At 32.7% G+C, this 22,211-nt stretch overlaps 1 protein-coding gene across 1 annotated transcript in view; it reads right to left on the bottom strand.

Annotated features, from left to right (window-relative positions):
• Positions 1 to 22,211, bottom strand: part of LOC140443641 (aquaporin-like) — a 131,296-nt gene that overhangs the window by 95,165 nt on the left and 13,920 nt on the right. The window lies entirely within an intron of this gene.

Raw genomic sequence — 22,211 nt, forward strand, 5'->3', positions numbered from 1 at the left:
AAACATAATAACAAATACAATTTCTATATATTTTTATATTATATATATAGATATATATATATATATATATATATATATATATATATATATATATATATATATATTGCTATGATTGTTTATTTTGACTTTAATCTTAGTTTATTGAGCCAATAAAAAAATATAACTTATTTGTTGTCAAAAGTAAAATAAACTCCTTATATTACCTGTGTTCGATGGATTCAAAGATTTTCTAGTTGTCTTTTATCGGGATAGAGAAGAAAGGATAAGAATAAAAAAAAATTATATTACAAAAATTTACGTTTCATTATTTTATATGAACGAATAAAACAATTATCAAATTCTGTCGTTATCTTATCAATCAGCATACAAGAAAATAAATCAAATTTTTATAATAATAAGATTTTAAATCTACATACATTTATATTAAGTGAAAACTAATTTTACTTAAATTTTTCTTTACTTGAAACAAAAAAATAACAAAACTTTAAACTTTTGATTAGCCTAACAAAACTTCAGTTCTTAAATTTGAATGCTAATGACCATGATCTCAAACCGATCCTTCGCAGATATAAAATTCAATTGTACAAAACACTTACAGCTTATTTTCTTATTGAGTTGTATATTGGGACATACCCAGAAAAATCCAGTCTCCTCAACGATGTGATCTCTCCTTTTTGGCACCCAGGCTCCTTCCTAACGTCTCTGCAAACCTGCTGCACTAACCAAAAACACCTGATGCACTTCTCCAAAAACTCAACTACTTATTAATGACACAAGGACTTCCTTTTGTCAACTTGATGCCGTAAAACTACTTAAACAAATCTTCACCAAATGCCAACGGTAGATACAAGGACCTCTTTCAATCTACTTGCTATCTCCTTCTGCAAAACTATTCAATTCTTTTCACAATGCCGGTATCCAACTCACGAACCACACCCTATCTTGAGACAAACGACTGTTTCGTTCGATGACCAAATTATCACTGACTTCTCCGGTTCTCATGATCGGATCACAAATTCCCATTTAAAAACGACCGTCCAATCAAAAGCTCAAATTGTGTTTACCATGATTTGGGAAAAGCCTAATTTCGGTTTCAGAGAAAAACTAAATAGCTTACTTTAAAATTGGTTTTGTCAATACACAATTTATACATATTTCAAAAGATTAGAATATGGTCATTTAATACTCGATTATACAAACAATGAAAAGATTAACTTACAGGTAAAATGTCTTCTAATTCTAAACAAAGGTTTTTTGATAATTTTGTTTGAAACGGAAAAAGGTCGTTTGCCAAACAAATTTCTATTCTTATCTACACTAAATCTTATCTTAAATTACTATATAAAATTTGTTTATATTGATATCTTAAAATTTTATTTCGATGGATTTTTTTTATTTATTTTTCTTTGGTTGGGAAAGAAGAAACATAACTATATATATATATATATATATATATATATATATAAATATATATATATATATATATATATATATATATATATAAATATATATATATATATATACATATATAAATATATATATATATATAAATATATATATATATATATATAAATATATATATATATATATATATATATATATATATATATATATATATATATATATATATATATATATAAATTTCAGTTTGTATATACAAGGCAAACGCAGTCCAGGACGAAAAAGAACCTCATGGTTGAAGAACTTGCGAGATTGGTATGGTGTTGATACAAGCATACTATTTAGGGTGGCAGTGAATAAAATTAAGATAGATATAATGGTAACCAACGTTCTGAAAGAACATGGTACATAAAGAAGAAGATATACTATGATACCTAAATAAAACGAAATAAAATTGAAGTGTAACTGAATTTAGAAGAATTCTTTAATAACCAATTAGGGAAACATATAATCCAGTAAGAAGAGATATTTAAATTTGTGATAAAAATACATACAGAAATATACAGGGTGAGTTTTAACTAGAAAGACTTTTAGAACATCTACTAGAAAAGGGTTGGTTGGATCAAAATATGCTCATTAGACCAAATATGTATTATAAAATGTTGCTGTGGAAAAAGAAACAGTAAGTTGAAATTAAGTTTTTTATATAACAATTTTGCTAAATCTATATTTATAAATTGTTATATAACCAGCCAAAGAATTAATTTTAAATACGGAATAATATTTAATTTATTATTTTACATTTTGTTTTAGGGCGTCACTACTTGAATGATTTCTGATGAGAAAATTGCAAACCAATTGGTGGACGATGAGAGATATTATAAAACATTTAACCAGGAATCCAACTTCCTTCTTCTTCTATTGCCATCTTTACTAATGAAGGTTGGCTATAACCATTGCAAATTCGTCTCTATCTTCTGTTTTTCTTAAAAACGTCTGTGTGTTTAACCTGGTCTAGTCGCGAATGTTTTTCAGTCAGGATATTTGTCGTCTACCAGGATCCCCTTTTCCTTCGATGTTACCCTTCATAATCAGCTGCAACAACTCATACTTATCATTTCTAAGTATGTGCCCCAAATATGCTGTCTTTCGCCTTTTAATGGTGGTCAAAAGTTCTTTGTCTCTTCCCATTCTGTGCAACACCATTTCACTCGTAATATGATCGGTCCATGGTATCTTAAAAATTCTCCTAAAAAGCCACATCTCAAAAGCTTTCAGTTTTCTCATTAAGTCAAAATTAACAGTCCAGGCTTCTACACCATAAAGAAGAATAGAGTGGATATAACATTTTAGCATCCGATATCGTATTTGCAGATTGAGTCTTTGGTTACTAAGAAATTTCTTCATCGTCAAAAAAGCTGCTCTTGATTGCTCTATTTTTGAGAGAATTTCTGATTTTGGATTCAGATCTTCCGTAATCCAGACTCCTAAGTATTTCATTTTGTCCACTTGCTCAATATCTTCATTTTTTATCTGGATCTCTCCACTATTACAAATTGTGTTTAGTACGGTCTGCAGGTCTGTCTCACTTTCAGAGATAATGACTTTACGTCAGCATAACGGATGTTATTTATATTTTCACCATTTATCTTGATCCCTTCTGTACAGATTTCAGAAATCCCAGTGATTGCGCAAATAACTCTTCAGAATATATACAAATAGTAATGGTGAAAGTACACAGCCCTGTCTCACTCCTCTACTTATCTGTTGCGCATTCGTGCTATTTTCATCTAATGTTACCACAGCCTGTTGGTTCCAATAGAGATTTCTCACTATGGTAATGTCATTCTTGTCGCATCCTTTTCTCTTTAGACATTCCATGAGAATGTTATGTTAGCTTTGTCAATAGCTTTCTCATTGTGTATAAACGCAACGAAAATATCTTTTTGTTGGTCTCGACATTTTTGGACAAGAGTTGTGAAACTATACAGAGCTTCCACTATTCCGAAGCCGTTACGAAAGCCAAACTGTCTATTACTCATATCCGCTTCGCACTTTCTAAATATTCTTGCATGTATAATCTTTAAAAATGTTTTTAATAAGTGTGACATTAGATTAATCTATAGTATAGTATAGTAGCCCTTCTGTAGGTATCTCACCAGATTTGTATATGTTGTTAAAGAGTATACTTATTGCACTTAAATTGTCTTCGCCTATAAGTTTAATCAGATCAAATGTACTTCATCTAGCTCACGGGCTCTGCCAGATTTTGAGTTGTTTATAGCATGTTGGACTTCAGATTTTAATATTATTGGAGCTTCCTCGTTACTCCTCCCTTCAACTTCCACTATCAGTAATAATATCAATAAATATATTACTCATCTTAAGACATCCAATGTAATTGATAAGTCTACGGCCAAATTTTTACATGCCTATAATGGTTACTCCCCTAGACTTTACTGACTTCCAGAAATTCACATACACCAACTCAGTATGAGGTTCATTATTTCTTCTATCAATTCATCTAATGGTAAGTTAGCTAAATTCTTATTAAATATATTAAATAAATCATATAATGTGGATAATAAGTTTAATGAAGACTCTTTTAAATTCAGTTCTTTCATAAATAATTTCCAACTTCCTGATAGGTGCTTCAACCAATGCATCCTTCCTATCATGACATATGGATGTCAAACCTGAACCCTAACCAAGGCAAACATAAATAAACTAGCCATAACAGAAAGAACAATGGAAAAAGCAATGTTAGGTATACGATTGTCAGATAAAAAGAGGAACGACTGGGTAAGATCCAAAACAAAAGTCGAGGACATAGCAACAAAAATTGCCAAAATTAAATGGAGCTTCGCGGGCCACACTGCCAGACAAAAAGACCAACGTTGGAATACTACAATACAACATTGGAGACCTTACGAAAGTAAACGACCAAGAGGAAGACCACAGATGAGATGGGTTGATGATATTAAAAGAATAGCCGGAAGAAATTGGAAATATGTTGCTCAAGATAGAGACCGATGGAAGGAGTTGGGAGAGGCCTATGTCCAAACATGGACGACAGAAGGCTAAGAAGAAGAAGCAGAAGATAGGTGATTCCATATCAGCTTCGATATTGTCTCTTTATCAAAAGATAATATAATAAATAATAATAATATAGATAAAAGATATCTTTTGATAAAGAGACAATTTTTGTCTCTTTTAATATTAAGAAACCATTGGAATGACATTCAAGTGCAGACCGATTTAACGTGGGATAACTTCTCTGAGATGCTAAAAATGGTGTTTGATACTAATTATTTGGTCTTTAATAACAAATACTACCTTCAAGTTTTTGGAAACCCTATGATGGAATCATATATATCTCCAATACTCAATTTTGTACTTGATGATTTAATCTATAATAGACTTCTACTGTTAGATTTTCATATCCCTTTTATCAAGAGGTATCCCTTGTCAAGAATGTAGCTTAGAATCTTTTTAAATAATTTTAAACTGTTTGTCCTTGTTCTATAATTTATGTTTCAATTTCATGTTTATTACATTCTGCGCTTGCTGGATAGCCCAAATTTGACGAAGTAAGTCTAAAACGTTAATCACAAAAAAGTTTTATCATCCATTAACTTCGAGTTTTTATCGAAGATAATCAATTTTCTTCATTTAAAAAACGTTTCTTGGCTTATTTCAGATGCTCCTGATGATGCTGTAGAAAACGAAAGTGCTTGGGCAAGATTTGATTATTAAAATTGTTCTCGATATTTGCCTTTAATTTTTCAAAGTTCATTTATTCGAGCATTACACTTATATCAATATTATACTTATATTAATATTATACTTATATTAATATTATAATAATTGTCTTATTGAAGGGATTTTTCCAGATGTATTAAAAATAGCAAAAGCGCTACAACAACACGAAAACAGTGCATTGTTCAAAAACTGACCTTTAGAAGAAATTGGAAATTATCGTCCCATCTCAATCATTCCCATTTCCGCCGGCATTTTTGAGAGTATTTTAAGTGTTCATTTGATAGAATATCTAGAAAAACACAAAATACTTCACTGTAATCAATATCGCCTTAAAAAAAGTATAGCACCACACTAGCTACACAAAAAATTGTTCTAGGTGATGGCTTGTAGGAAGGTCATTTTGTGTCTTTGACATTGTTTGACTTATCCAAAGCTTTTGGCTGTGTTTAGCATGAGTTAATGTTGCAAAAATGCATAAATACGGTATTAGGGGAAACACTCTTAAAATATTTAAATCATACTTAGCTCTTGACCGGTATCGTCATTTTTGTACTCGTAACTGGTATCGTCGGGTCAATTCTGACCCGACATTTTGATCAAGTATAAAAAAAGTAACTTAATCAAAAAGAAGTATATTTATTATAATATTATTATGAAAGAATATTTTGTATATAAAGAGTTGGCTGCAAAAGTTTAACATAAACATAAAAAAGCAGTATATTTTGTACCTCACACTGTACAGGTTTAGAACAATTCCCTAAAACTAAAAAAATAATTAGTCAAAAAAATTGCAATTAATATAAAACTAAAAACAAAAAAATCTGCAAGGATGTTTTAAGACATGATTTTCACATATGTTACAAATAGTTTGATGTTTATTGTCTTTGTTTGATGGCCAAATATAACATCTGCGCCGTTTTCTGGAAGGCTTCTGTTCCTGCAGTATGGTCAATTTTGGCTCTTCTGTCGGTGTAACTAATTCATCAAGTTTAAGTACTTTACAAATTATCTCTGGAATTGCTCTGAGAAGCCTCGTTAGAGTTTAACGGCTTTGCATATGTGCAATAATCATTGATGTTCCCAAAGTAATCACAAATTGTGTTTGTTTCATGTCACTGTCAGTACCTGTTTGAAAAAGGATAAACGAATTTACAAAGGCAATATTCATAATAGCATACCACATCGCACAGGGCCATCTTCTAGTTTTTCTCCCAATATTATATGTAGACCATTTCTGATCCAAAATATCTACCCATGATTTAGTGGAATTGTAAAAAAGCATGATATTAGGTTTCTTTATAATGTTATATATCTTGTCATCATGATGCATTTAGGACAGGAGAAGTACTTACTTATTTTGATTCGTTACAAAAGAAACCATTGTTTTTGATGAAGTAAAAACAAATTTAGACAAAGGAAGTGCATTTTTTTTATTCGGAATTATATAAGATGGAATATCTCTTTTGTTTTTACGCACCGTTCCAACATAGGTTAGTTTTCGTGCAAGTAATTAGTCTACCAGTTCAATTGCGGTAAACCAGTTATCTCCAGTTATATTTCTTCCAGTTTGCTTTACCGGTTCAGTACGAGATAATACTGATAATGTCGGAAAGGCATTTAACAAATAACGAGTCTTGGCATTACAGAGAGAAACACATCACTTGTAGATTATATTTGTTAGGTAAACTTTTTATGTAAACGAGAATGGAACAGCGACCTCTAAAACCAACGAGCATCTCATCGATAGTTAAACAGTCTTATGGTATATAACATCTTTTACACTTTTGTATAACCTTTTTAAAAATTTCACTAATATAACCCAATTTGTCCTTAAGTCTCTAATTCCTTGTAGCCGCGCTGTCCAACCGTAAGGCAGCTAACAGAAATAAAAATCGTTTTTTTGACATGGCAGCACGAAATATGTCGTGTGTCGTGCCGCCACTTGCAGATAGTCTTTTAACATCCTCATGATTCGATTTAAATAAAGACATACATGAGATATAAAAGTCCAAAGAGAGCTTTTATTTCTACAAAATTCGTGTGCTCAACAAAAGAAGGTGTACTACCATATGAACATGACAGATCGCTAAGTTTTTCATTTTTGCATTTCATAATTATGTTTATAATAGCATCAAAAATTAAAATGTATCACAGATTATAGAGCGTTTTTTCGGCACAGTCTTTTGTAGCAGACTTTAAATCAAGAAGGTGTATTACAATGTTATGACTTCGTGTTTTGCCAGTAGTTGGTGAATTTTTTGACTATTTTTATCTATTTTTGCCATAAACGTACCTTGACAATTCTTAAATACTTTCACTATCTTTATCATTACTACTTACTACGGAAAGTACAGCACTCTGATCGCTGATATCTCAAATGGTCGCTATTAAAGGCTATCGCTATCAACAATCTTCGTATTCTCTGGAATATAGGTTTATCACACACAATATCATATTCTGGGTCCCTGTCATGATCACTGTCTATAGTGGGGGAGTCACTAATATCACCATCATCATCGTTTAAAAAAATTGCCTGTGCCTGTTCACTTGTGCTGTTTTCCATTAATAACAATCGAATCCATGGTCGTAAAGATATATGCGTATCTTGCTTGGATGGTAAAACTCTATTTTTCCATTGAAACTTAAGTTAAGCTACATTGTTACCAACAATCTTTAATAGCTTACATAAAATGTTTTTTTATTAATTTATTTTTTATTTATATTAGTGTATCATCACCGATTTAAATATCTGTAATATACAGTAAATGATAAGTGGGATCCAGACGTAGAGATTAAGATAAATTCAACAAAATGAGAAAGCTCTTAAGCAACCGCCACCTAAGCGTTAACCTCCGATGGCGCGCCACGAAATGCTACGTACTCTCTACGCTACTTTACGGAGTTAAAGAGTGGACGTTAACAGCAGCAACTATAAAGAAGTTAGCGGCTCTAGAAATGTGGTTATATCGACGCATACTGAGAATACCTTGGACAGACAGAGTGACCAACACAGAGGTATTAAGACGAATGGGTAAAGAGGTGGAATTGTTAAAAACTGTTAAAAGGAGGAAAGCGTCATACCTGGGCCATGTGTCCCGTAATCATAAGTACAGTCTGCTACAGCTTATCGTGGAAGGCAAGATTGAAGGTAGAAGAAGTTTGGGCAGAAAGAAGAAATCCTGGCTGAGAAACTTGAGAGAATGGTTTCAAATACCAGAAGCTGCGAACATAATACATGCGGCACAAAACAGAGAAACCTACCATTTGATGGTCGCCAACCTTCTGTACATAGAAGACGGCACATAAAGAAGAAGTGTATCATAAAAACATGCTCAAGCAAAGATTGTTTAAATAATTATACATCTTTCAACCATATTTATTACTTATTTTGGTATTATTAATTTACAGATTTTTTAGATTTTTTTTTTAATTTTAGGGGTTTTTTAAACATTATGAAATCGTCACAAAAGTCCTTAATTTAGAAATAATTCATGATTTAAATTTGGAAAAGTTTTGATTTTTGCTTGATTATACACACATAATAATGCATAATATCTATATAAAAGACGTAATAAATTTGAAACAAATAAATTTATTATAAATTAAATACAAAAATATAAGTTATTATGTAGTGAGGAAATGAATAAAACAGTTCTTTTCCTTTGTAATGCACAGGTGTACTTTACATTTGGTGCATATATATACTGGAGCACTTCTACAATTGATGTTTTTACATCTACTCCTATCTGTGACCATGGGCAAGTGATCAAGCTCATCTAGACGCATGTCTGCTACCGAAATACTTTTAGTGGCTGGACCTAGCTACTTCTTTTTTGAAAATTCTGCATCTGTGCTGATTTTTGATGGACGACCCCTTTTTGATTGTTTGGTTCTTTTCCCTTCCAATAGCAGTGCCTCTGCAATGCTTATTTTGAGTTCTTGGAGATAAGCTATGTTACTTTTAGATATCTGTAAGGGTTTACAGTCTCTTCTGTAAATGAGCCAAGAGTTTACCACAGCAGCATCTAAAAAGTGAAAAAACAATTTGTGATAGAACTTTTTAGATCTAATATGAATTCTCTAAAGAGCAATTAATGCATCCATTCGATCCACTACCCCATAAATTGGTTGTAGGTTGTGACAATAGCTTTACAGGTAATTGTAATAGTCTGTTTAGTCTTTTTGTCATACCGCTCGCGTGTCTCAGTAGGTTCTGCAGACGAAAATGTTGATTATTAGCCCATTTGACTGCTGTGACTTCAATATTATATACTAGAGTACTTACTGTTCCAAGGCAATAAATTTTCTTTTTTGTCAAATGCACCATCAGAGCTAGAGAGGTAAACCAATTATCAAAATATAGGAGATGATTTGCACCTACAGGAATGTGAGTGCCTAATTGCAGTAACACATTGGAGCTAGCTCCTAAATCTGGTTCTCCGGGTACTGGTGGGATTTTTTCAGAATATATAAAAGAATCATACATAATTCCTTTATCATCACAAAGAGCAAATAATTTGTAGCCCCATTTGTGTGGCTTGCTGGGTATATATTGTTTAATGCTAGATCTGTCTTTGAATGACACTATCTGTTCATCAATACATAACATTTGAGCCATTGGAATTTCTCAAAATTTGGCCTGTAAATGATTTATTAAGGGCCTTATTTTGAATAGTTTGTCATATGTGGTATTATCTTCTGGTATTGTGGAACTATCGTTAAAATAGATTTTGGATTTTATTTCTTCCCACCGATCCCTGGTCATAACTTCTGATACAATTGGGCAGTTAAATAAATTGGATAGTTTTACCATGGACATTGCCAATAAGGACCCTAAAAATTGTTCCAATTCAGGAATTGCCATTGACAGATTTTTATTAGGATTTTATTGAATGGCATACAGGTTTGACTGCTCAATTATGTGAGTCAGAATATCTTCCGAAAAACAATTTCTAAAATATTCCATAGGTCGCTTTACAACTTCAGACGGCTCTAGTTGACCTAACCACATAGGCAGTGGTTTAGCAGAATCTTCAGTTGACACATGTCGACAAAGTGGATAGGTTTTACGAATCTTTAATCTTGACGTTTCTGGTGCAGCTACTGTTTCTTCACTGGCTTTTCTTTCTTTAGTACTATCGTCAGATTAATCTATTATAAAAAAAGTATAAATTAGTTATTTCAAACTATAATACAAAGAGACAAAACAGTCAATACAAATGACTAGAAAACTATAAAAAGAACTATAAAAATAATTACCCAAATCCTCGAAATTAATATCAGAACCATCTACAGTATCTGTACTACTCTCATCCGTTAAGTGAAGACCTTTTTTGCCATAAAACGCAGCACAATCCATAATTATTTTGATCAATCTAAGAAAATCCAAAAGACAAGAGTGACAATTTCGTAACGCTTAAAATTTTCAAAAAAAAATACAGAAAAATAATAATTTTTAGCGTATATCACCTTCGCCAAATGATAATCGTCCTTCTAGCAGTATGTAAAAGCAATCCAACGTTCATATGTTGCTTGATTCTAATTTTTAACAATAAACACGCCATAGTTCACTATAACCTAGCTTTTCATTAGTACACTGTCAAACAGAAACATCTCATGTGAAGGTGCAGCGCGAAAGTAATCAAAACGGGTTTGCTATATTGTCACTGAAAGGTAACGATACAAATCCCTTCTCTCCCAAAGAGAAAGATAATTGTTCAAAGACTACCATCATAAATATTGTTTATAAATTTGTCACAAATACCGGTCAACTATAACCGGTTGTAATTCAGAAATTACTGCTTGTAATTCAACTATTGTTTTTCTAAAGAAGCATCTCTCCGAGTCATTTCCAACGCGGTTTTTGGAAACAAATTTAAATTCATATTTACCGAAATATTCTATTCTATTGTTTAAAATTTTTAAAAATTTCTGATGCTGTCCAAAGAATCGGATATGAATTCTAGAAAGTGCATTTGATAGGTGAAGTGCTCTTTTAAAAATTGGCAACCTTTTAAATGATTCAGTTTTTTTTGTGCAAAAGTTAAAAAAATTTAATTTTTTTCAAATTTAGATGGCGAAATTTTTATCCGAAATCTGTTTAATCAATTTTAATATAATTTGGTAGAATCTTCTATTATATTAAAGTGATATTCTAGGCCAGAGTTTCCCAAACTTATCTAAACCGCGATCCCTTTTTGCTAAAAAATTTGTTCGCGACCCCCCAATTTCCCCCCACTCATTTATTCAATATTATTTGACAGAAATAGCGTGCCTAATTTACAATTAACTGATGGTCTCTCAAATTTAATTTTACTTTACTGTTTAAGTTTAAATCAAAAACAATTATTTTATTTTAATACAAATATTTTAATGATTGCGATCTGTCCCACTAGTAATTAGTAGTAGGTACTTCTGCCAGAATAGCATTTACAATAAAAATAAATAATAAGAAGTCGACTGCACATTGTACACCGCGACATATTAGCTTGTGTCTATATCGCAAAACTCTTCCATAATAATCGCGAAAGCGCTCGCTACTAGATGGCACCCTGGAACGTTCTCGTAGCCTCGTTTTGGCTTTATATAAGCGGCGATGCGCAACGAAACCTCAGTTCGAATCCAAACAGCCTATGATGGCGAACGCGGTGTTGAGTAATGAGTAAATATTTTACGACTTACGTATTCCCGTTTACGTATTTACGTCTACGATAAAATATAAATTATGGATAAGTTTTTAAAAAGAAGTGCAGAACCATCTACATCTGAAATTGGCAGTAGCAGCAATAAAAAGAAAAACAGATTCCACATTGATGAATATCTTAAATATGGTTTTACCGTTATTTCCAATAAACCACAATGTGTTATTTGTTGACAAGTCTTGCCAAAAGAAAGCATGAAGCCATCAAAGTTACTTTGAAATTTAAATAGCAAATATCCAGATAAAAAAGACAAGCCCGTAGAATTCTTTGAAAGAAAGCTGAACGTCCTTCACAAACAGCAAGACAGTTTTCCCTTGGCAACCACTACTAATGAAAAAACATTATTAGCAAGTTATAAAGTTGCTTATCGTGTTGCCAAAACTAGTAATCCGCACACAATTGCTGAAAATCTGATTTTTTCAGCAGCTGTTGAAATGGTACATATAATGTGTGGGGAAAGAGAGGCTGCAAAATTAAATACAATACCTCTGTCAAATAATACTATCCAAAGAAGAATTAGTGATATGGCAGAAGATATTCAAGCGCAAGTTGTGGAAAATCTTAATAAATGCACGTACTTCTCTCTTCAAATGGACGAATCCACAGATATATCTAACTGTGCCCCATTCATTACGTTTGTAAGATATGATACAAATAAGAAGATATTTTATTTTGGTCCCCATCGGAGACCAATACCACTGGAAAATGTTTACTCGACACTTTTGTGAAAGCGCTAAAGCTATGACAGGACATAAATCTGGTCTTGTCGTCAAATTACAAGAAATAATGCCAAATGGAGACATTGCTTTTTACATCGAGAAGCTCTTGCGTCCAAAGCTTTACCTCCTGAAATGGACTGTGTTCTGAAAACCATCATTAAAGTTGTAAATTCCATTAAACGAAAAGCTTTGCAGACCCGTCTTTTTAGAAAAATTTGCGAAGACATGGGTGCTTTATTTGAAAATCTTCTCTATCACACCGAAGTAAGGTGGCTTTCAAGGGACAACGTCTTAAAAAAAGTATTTCACTTAAGAGCAGAGCTTTTAATGTATTTGAAAGATGAGAAGTCCCCATATGAAAATCAATTTTCCGATCCTATTTGGCTTCTGAAACTAGGTTTCCTTGCTGATATTTTCGAGCAATTAAATATTTTGAACAGTAATTTACAAGGTCGCGACATTAATATAATTACAGCCACAGATAAAATTAAGGCGTTTCTAAGAAAAATCGATTTATGGTCGACCTCACTTGGCAAAAAACAACTCGATTCATTCCAGTGCCTTCAGGAAATTATGGAAAATGTATCCAATTACAGTGCTACAAATTTTGAACAAGTTTTTGCTGACATGCATGTTACTTTGCTCAATTTAAAGCAACAGCTCTGTGATTATTTCCCCGAAGAAATTCAAAACAGTTACGACAGTTGCAGATGGATATCAAATCCGTTTTTAGCCGATTCCTTTCAGCATGTTGAAATACCAATAAACATGAAAGAAAAACTTATTGAAATGTTTGGTTCCATTTGTAACATCATATTTGTGTGAGTTAAGTTTCTCGTCTATGACTGCTATTAAAACAAGAGTTAGAAATCGTCTCGTACTTGAAAATGGTATAATTGTGTGTGTCTCAAATACACAGCATAGATTTAAAAGATTAGTTTCACAGAAACAGGCGCATAGCTCTCATTAAGATTATAATATTTGACTTTGTTTTACTCTTCTATTTTTACGTACTTTAATATTTAGTTTTATATTTCGTCTGATCAATAAATTCAATTAGTAGAAACCGTTTTAAAGTTATAAACAGAAACAGTAGAAACAAAACAATATTTTTAGTCATTATTTTTAAATATTTTAATTTTTATAGGGCAAGGATCATTATTAGGATAATTATTATTATAACACAACTTTTTCTGCAAATCTAAAAATGACACCTATAGCAGATTAGAATGTCACTATTTTAATATGATTTAAAAAGAAATTTGTAAAAATAGAAAAGTCCTGTCTTAAAAGTTGTATGAGTATGCAGTAACAATAATATCTTTATTGTTCATTGAAAATTGCAGAAGTTACATATTTTGCCATTGTTAAGACCATATAAATATTTACTTCCAGCTGCGAGTGAGTAACGCTTTTGTAAAATCTTTCAATGTATCATTAGTGGCAAACAGGTGAAAAAAGAATAACGCTAAAATATACAGGCATCTAAACAATCTCCAAATACGTCAGTTTCTTACAATTTTTGTCCACAGATGTCAACGATAAAGCAAATATGTCGTTGACTTTATTAGCAGTATTACCTTGAAAACACTTTTCCAATATTAACAATATTAATAGAAGATATTTTAAATTGATTCTTACTTTGTTTAAAATAGTTTGTTTGCACTGTACCGACAAAGGAAATGTTCATTATAAAAGTAATATTTAGTCCAGTCGTGAGAGATTTGACGTTTAAAAATCATACGAAAAAGCTGAAATTTTTGAGTGTGAATTTTGGGACCCCAAAAAGAGGAAAAAAAAAAGTTTGTCACTCCTACCCTTGGCTTTTCCCTAAAACCTCCATACCTAAAAAAGGAAAAACATCGATTTACCAAGAATTTGTAAGCTGGGATAATTTTGTACAAAAATGTTGATAAGCACTTTTTATTTAGAATTATCCGTTCTCTCAGAAACAATACATGAAGCGACGAGCGATTTTAAAAATGTCAATTAGGCCTGCAAAATCAATTTTTTAAATAAAATTTGTGTTACAATTTTTGCATTTGGTCGCAAATAAAGTTTCTATAAAGCTGTTAAATAAATAAACGTTGCGCGATTTTTGCCGTTATTTACGATTCTCATGAGATCAACAAAATGTCTCACTTCTATTGACAGGTCGCTGTAGATTTTCCCATGTTAGAGCATAATCTTCAAAATCTATTACCTTAGATAACGCTATCTACTCTATCTATTACATTAGATTTCGATTTTGAGTTTTGGCAACAAATATTAGATATTTCAAATATGCCTAAACAATGCTAAATGTAAACTTTTACATCACAAACAACCTCACGTCACGGGAAATGCTTTTACGAAGACGCCATTAAGTGGAATTTTTCATTGGACATTTTCATTTTTAAAAACGATACGAGCCGTCCACCGTGCTTCGGAGGGCATGGTAAGCCGTTGGTTCCCCTGGGTTAGTATGTGCATTAGCACTAGCTACTTAAAACAGGTTTAACCCTAGAATTACAAGGTGGGGTCGTCGGTGACCCACAACGGTGAACCCGGTGAACGCACAAATTTTTTGACATTTGTGCGATCTTGATGAACCTGTAAGTTACCCATCCATCTACCTTCAGTATTGCATACGAATCTTAACGGGTGGTGTCTTTCTTTATAAAAGTTTATATTTAGTCGTATTTGCAGCGCATTTCTGATTTTTGACCCCACCTTGTGGTTATCGTACCAAGTTTTTTATCGGTAAGTTTTTCTATTAAGTATTAATTATTTATAGCGTCTTATAAGTTTTTTTTTAATTAAAGCACCCCATGAATCCAAATAAACTTCTTCTTCGCAAGAAGAAAGAAAAAACGCCAGCTTTCAGAACAAACAACAACTTAAGCAAATATATTAAGAACTACAAGAGCCAAAAGAAGCACTTACACGGTAGGGTATACAAACTTGCATGTGGTGACTACCCAAAAACTTACATCGGTCAAACGAGTAAAATCTTTAACAAACGGATGGCAAAACGCAAAATGGCTTTCAATAGCCCTGCTGTCCTGCTCGGGTTTATTTGACCCCAAAAAAATTATTTCTTATTTTGCAAATTATTACGCGACGTAACGTTTTGGTGTTTCGTGACTTTGTTACCTAATATGAGGTCTTTCAATTGCATATGAGATAAAAAATCAACTTCCTGATTTTTTTAATAAAAATTAAATTGTTACCTATAGTACGTTCGGGTCAACATAATCCACATATTTAAACCGTTAAAAATTACCTGTGTACGTATGTTTAGTTGGCAGTATTTTATATATTTTCTAACAGTTTGTCAGTCAGATACGTCTATAAACAGAAACAAGTTTCTGTAAGCTAGAACTTGTAAAAAATGTGTATTGTAGCTGGACGATGTGATTTAGAAGGGCATGTCACGTAGAAGGAAGTGGGGATGATAGACAAGGGGTTTGACACTGATATGTCAAGCGCATTCATTAACATTTCAAATTTCAGTATATTTTCGCATGTTGATAATGTTGTATCGAAGAACGCTAACCGAAGATGAGCTTCGCGAGCTCGCGAACGTGTCAGAGAGTGACGAGTGTATATCAGAAACAGAAAACCATATAAGTGGTGAGAGTGAGGAAGAAAGTAGTGATGATTCTGCTGTTCCATTCTATGTATAACATCCTGTAGAACCTTCTGTAACAGTTTCTTCAAAAGACGGTAATATCCAGTCTATTGATCCTCCTTATCAACGCGGTCGTTTTTCCACGGCCAATGTTATAAATAATGCTCCAGGAGTTACACGGTACGCATGTGCACGAATTTTCGATATCAAAAATTTATTAGACGCACTCTTTTCTGACATAGTTGCAAACCAAATTATAAATTTGGCCAACATGGAAGGACAGCGTGTTTTTGGAACCAAGTGGAAAGAATTGGATAAAATTGATTTTCAAGCATACGTTGGTGTTTTATTGTTAGCTGGGGTTTTTAAGTCACATGGCGAATCAACTAAAAGTTTGTGGAATGAAAAAGCGGGTCGTAGTTTATTTCGATCAACAATGTCCCTGGAAGTATTTACAAAAATTTCGCAAGTAATACGTTTTGATAACAAGACTACTAGACAGGATAGGAGACGTACTGATAAACTTGTTGCAATACGTGACATTTGAGAAAAATGGGTGGAAAATCTACCAAAATTTTTTAACACTGGCATATATGGCATAAAAGTTTGGGCTTCATGTGACAGTAAAACTTCGTAAGCTCTAATTGCAAATCTATACATGAAAGGAAGCAGGTGCTGCGCCGGACCGGAATCAGGGAATGCGTGTGGTGTGCGACTTGTGTAGTGATTTGAAAGGCCACAATATTACTTGTGATAACTTTTTTACATCATACAATTTATTACTACTTTTTCTAAAAAGAAAAAATACAATGCTGAGGACTATAAGAAAAAATAAGCCAGAGATTCCAGCACAAATTGCGAATAAAGAAGTTCATAGTTCGTCTTTTTACTTTACGCAAGATATCACTGTTGTTAACTATATTCCTAAAAAGAATAAAAATTATGAGTACTTTGCATCATAATAATTCTATTAGTGACAGAAATGACAAAAAGCACCAAAATATTTTAGATTACAATTCCAGTAAGGGAGCAGTAAATACTCTAGATTAGTTTGTTGGTACATATACATGTAAGAGGAAGACAAATCGCTGGCCTATAATTGTTTTTTATAATATGCTGGACATTTCTGCCTACAACGCGTTCGTTTTATGGACATCAACAAATCCCCAATGGAACACCAACAAAATTACAAAACGGCGAATTTTTCTTGAGGAATTGGAAAAAACACTGGTGAAACCACTTATCCTTTCCAGAAAACATTTACCAAGAACTAAAGACTCACAAGAACTGGTAAAAATAACACGAACAGAAGCGAGTAGAGAAGATGGAAATTCTAATGAACCGTCTATGAACAATCCAACTCCGCCTGCTAAACGAGCACGCTGTAAATTTTGCTCTAAATACGATAACAAGACTAATATTTTATGTTGCATGTCAGAAACATATTTGTAAAACCCATTTTTTTTATTAATGTCCCAGTTGAAAACTAAATTAAATTTTGTAGGTATTGGTTCTTAGGCTTTTCTGGAAAAAAAATGCATTTTATTTTTGTTAATAAAGTTTAATTTACACTGTTAACATAATTTTTGTTTAATTAACTATAATTTTTTGTTAATAAAGTTTTGTTTAGCACCATTAGCTTACTTTATTTCTATTAAGGACCGTAAACCATAGTTAGAAATTCTTCATATTCAAAATAAAGGCCTTAAGCTAACATTATTAGAATCTATGAAAATTAAATAATTAAAAAATACAGATATAATTCTGAATGGCCCACTTGAGACAAACAGGTCTCCCCTCCTCAATTTAGTTAGTTAAAGACTATTAAGTATTGGACGTATAATAAAAATAGCTCACTTAAGAAAGGTACTCTGCCAAAACAGCTGTAGTGATAATTAATTAAAATACAAATTTGGGAAAGTGTTGAAAACAAAAGTTTTTTATCGATTGATAAAGTAGAAGGCTTTAGGTGAAAGCGAAAGTGAAGATGATGTACTACCGGACGACCATTATGAAGATATGTTCTGGCAGATTTGCAACAAGAGCGTAATGTTAATTTAAATCAAAACGCCATGGACCAAGATTTGAAAGAAAACAACTGCCCTAAATATTAGGTCGAGATGTTTGGTTCACAGAACCTATAATAAGTAAGAGAACCAGAACTTCAAAAAAAAAATATCGTTCTTTATCTACCCGGTCTATTTAAGGGAATCTGTTTATGATAAGTTGGGATATCTAGACGAAAAACCCACTGTAAATTTCCAGAAACGAATAAGTCGATGTTATTTCCGTCTAAGACATAACGATAGAAAAGGCTGCCATAAAAAATATGTATGCAGAACACCAATTTAGTATTTGCAGTGATTGTTAATAATATAAGAATTAACTATTTGACTCCTAACTTGTTTTTTAATTTACTTTTGACATCCTAAAAAGTGTATGTCAAATACAAGTGCTTTAATATTTTGACTCTCTCTGTATATTAGTTTTGCTTAATGTTATTTGACAATACACTTTATGAATAGAAATCTAATTATTTGGAAAAATTTTTGATAAATAAGTTTATAAAAGATTTAAATGTCTTTAACCCTTAAGTACCATGGCGGTGTACCAAAATTGAACCCCGCGTTTTTAATGCCAAGTTTGCCTACCGAAACATAGATTGAGCATTGCGCGCTTTCTGCTAATCTTCGACCGGTAGGTGATTTATCGATCTACGAAAATTCCGTTAGTTTATCTGTTACTACTGCAGAGTTAGGCACGCATAGGGTCAATTTTGACCCGCTTATAGTATAAGTGTTTCTAGTGCAATTAACGAGTAACTTGAAATGGCTGGGTGTAGTCGCAATAAACGTCCTCTGACACAGAAAGAACTTAAAGAGGAGGGACAAAAAATTATGGACAATGGACTACATAGTGACAGTGAGTTTTTAGACTAGGCTAGTGAACACAGTGATCACGAAACAGACAGTGAAGAGGGATGGGACGATGATGACGAAAAAAATTGGCAAATTAATAATTCCGAAACTGGTAGTGAATATTCGGGTGAAGAAAGTGATATAGCTGACTCAAGGGATGTGTTTTATGGCAAAAATAGGTACAAGTGGTCTAAAACTTCTTCCACCTTTTCTCGTACACGTAAGCATAATTTAATTTACCTGGTATTATTGCTTGGAAGTCTTTGTTTTGACGACCCAGCTACTAGACAAGAACGTATTGCGCACGGAGATAAACTGGCAGCTATATCCAATATTTTTAATATGTTTATAATTAATTGCCAGTCCAATTATAGCTGTGGTGAATATCTCACAATAGATGAAATGCTTATTGCGTTTAGAGGAAGGTGCCAATTCAGGATGTATCTCAAAAATAAGCCAGACAAATACGGCCTGAAAATGCAGTGTTTAGTAGACTCTAAGACACATTATTTGCTAAATGGTTTTATATATACTGGAAAAGATACACGCAGAGCAAATCCAAAAAAGTTATCCATCCCCACTCTAGATGTTTTGCCACTTATTCCACCAATTTCTGGTACAAATAGAAACATAACAGCAGATAATTGGTTTTCGTCCATTGAGCTCATAAAAGAACTGAGAAGCCATAAAATTACATATGTTGGAACTCTAAAAAGAAATAAAAGAGAGGTTTCTGCTGAATTTCAACCCCAAAAAACAGGCCACCTAATTCTGCCTTATTTGGTTTTACAGGAAGCGAGAGCCTTGTATCTTTTGTTCCTAGGAAAAATCGCGCAGTGTTGTTAGTGTCAACTATGTATCATTCCAATACAATGGTTAATGGCAAGCCAGAGATTATAAATTTTTACAATGAGACAAAAGGTAGAGTGGATTCATTGGATAAGAAATGTGCATGCTATTAAACTGGCAGAAAAACTCGTAGATGGCCTCAAGTAATATGGTTTCGCATTTTGGACATTGCAGGATTAAATGCTAACGTAATTTTTAATGGAGTTCAGCAAAATTAAATAATGGAAAGAAGATTGCTTCTAACCACTTTAGGTCAAGAACTTATTAAGGCCCATTTTACTCGTAGAGCTAAGCAAACTTGTTTACCGAGAGAAATTCATAGTGCCATTTTTAATGTTTCCGGACTTCAGGAACCAATGCCTGCCGCAAATCCAGAGCCACAAAGACGAAAAAAGAGGGGAAGGTGTAAAATATGTCCATATTCCAAAAACCAAAAGAAAGAAAGCTCATCGTGCGATAAATGTCGAGATTTTATTTGCAAAAATCATTCCCGCATACGTTATGCATAAGCTGTGTTGAAAATTAAGGTAAAATCATGCTTGTCATTTTTGAGATACGAAATCTAAATCGATTTTTTTTTATTTTAGGTAGGAGCTATGATACCTAGATTTCACAATTGGATATAAAAAAACTGCACATTGTTATTATTTTTCTTATAATTCGAGAAAGTGCATAGCTATGTTAATTTGACTGAATACAAAAGTTTTTTTTTAAATAAAGTTATATCTTATTAACCAAATTCGTTTATTTTTATATAAATGTAAAAGTAGCTGTAAACAAAATAATTTAAAATAAAACAATTTAAAAAAAGAATATTTTTTGATACAAAAAACAACGGGGGGTCAAATTTGACCCTGCCATGGTACAAATGTTACTATTTTTGGCCATGGTAGTTAAGGGTTAAGTCGCTGGTGACCCCACGTTGTGAATATCGTTTCACTAATCTCACCTTGTGGTTCAAGGGTTAAAGATGCAGATGGCGCCGGAACCTGTCCGAAAGGATCTTTCCGGCAAAAATGCCATACGATATTATTATTAGTATTGTAATTTTCAAAAAGGAATTTATACAATCAGAAAGAATGAGTTTTTAGAAGAACGTGTTAGATCGTTTGAAATGTGAAAGTTTAAATTTAGTGTTTTTTAGGCATATTTCAACTGCCTCATATTTGTTACCAAAACTCTACGCTACAAAAAAAAAATTTCATTTCGATTTCATTTCTCTGTAAATTTCGAAGTTTATTTATTTAACAGCTTTATAGAAACTGACTTCATTACGAGTTGTTGTACAAGTTACTCTGTATATTTAAATTTACATTTAGGAAGCAGACATTTAAATTTAAAAGTTGAGGGGCCCCAGCTTATTTTCTAATATTTTAAAATTTTAGGAAACTTTAAAAGAACATAAACAATTTTATTCTATAAGGGGTTTCCACACTGTAATTTCAAAATCTCACCCTGTATTATTCATAATCAGCCCTTCATTATATAATTCGTTGAGATCAGGTTGTTAGGAAGCTTTAAGCTACGGTAGACTTGCGTGAGTCACCCTGTACATTAAAATTTATGTTTAACCCGGCACTACATATGTGGGGTTTCACAAACCCCAGCTCCCAAATATCGCTCTTAAAATAAATCAAACGCAGACTTATGCGCACGTCCACCCCAATAGCTTCCCAAAAATGTCCCCACCATCGAATTCAGGCGTTACCTCAGTACATTGTAGGCAGTGAGTGAAGTTATACGCGCCTGAAACGCTCTGGGGTGTGTCAAACCCCACCTATTTACTCGCATTTGCAATTTTGACATTATCAGTAAATTTTTATTTTTGACTTATTTGAATCTGCATATTCAATTGTTTAATTTTTTAGCTAAAATATCATGTCATACGAAGCGGAACAGAAAAAGCTTGAAGCTCTATGGGCTGAAATTGATGACGATGCCATCGAATCGGAAAGCGATGACGATATTGACCATATCTCTGAAAGCGACCACAACACCGACTCGGAGCGGGATATCGCAATAGAAGATGTAGTTTCTGACGGAGATTCAGACATGAAGACATCAAAAACAGAACTTCAGAATGAGACGGAAAATAAAAGCACTGACGGACCTCCAAGAAACGAAGAAATGTATCTCGGAAAAGACGGAACACAATGGAACAAACTTGCTTCAAATAATAAACGGGTTCGAACAAGATCAGAGAACATTATTACTCATTTGCCGGGTGTGAAGCATTATGCAAAAAATG

Source organism: Diabrotica undecimpunctata, chromosome 6 (genome assembly GCF_040954645.1).
Source record: "Diabrotica undecimpunctata isolate CICGRU chromosome 6, icDiaUnde3, whole genome shotgun sequence".
NCBI classification, from domain to species: domain Eukaryota; kingdom Metazoa; phylum Arthropoda; class Insecta; order Coleoptera; family Chrysomelidae; genus Diabrotica; species Diabrotica undecimpunctata.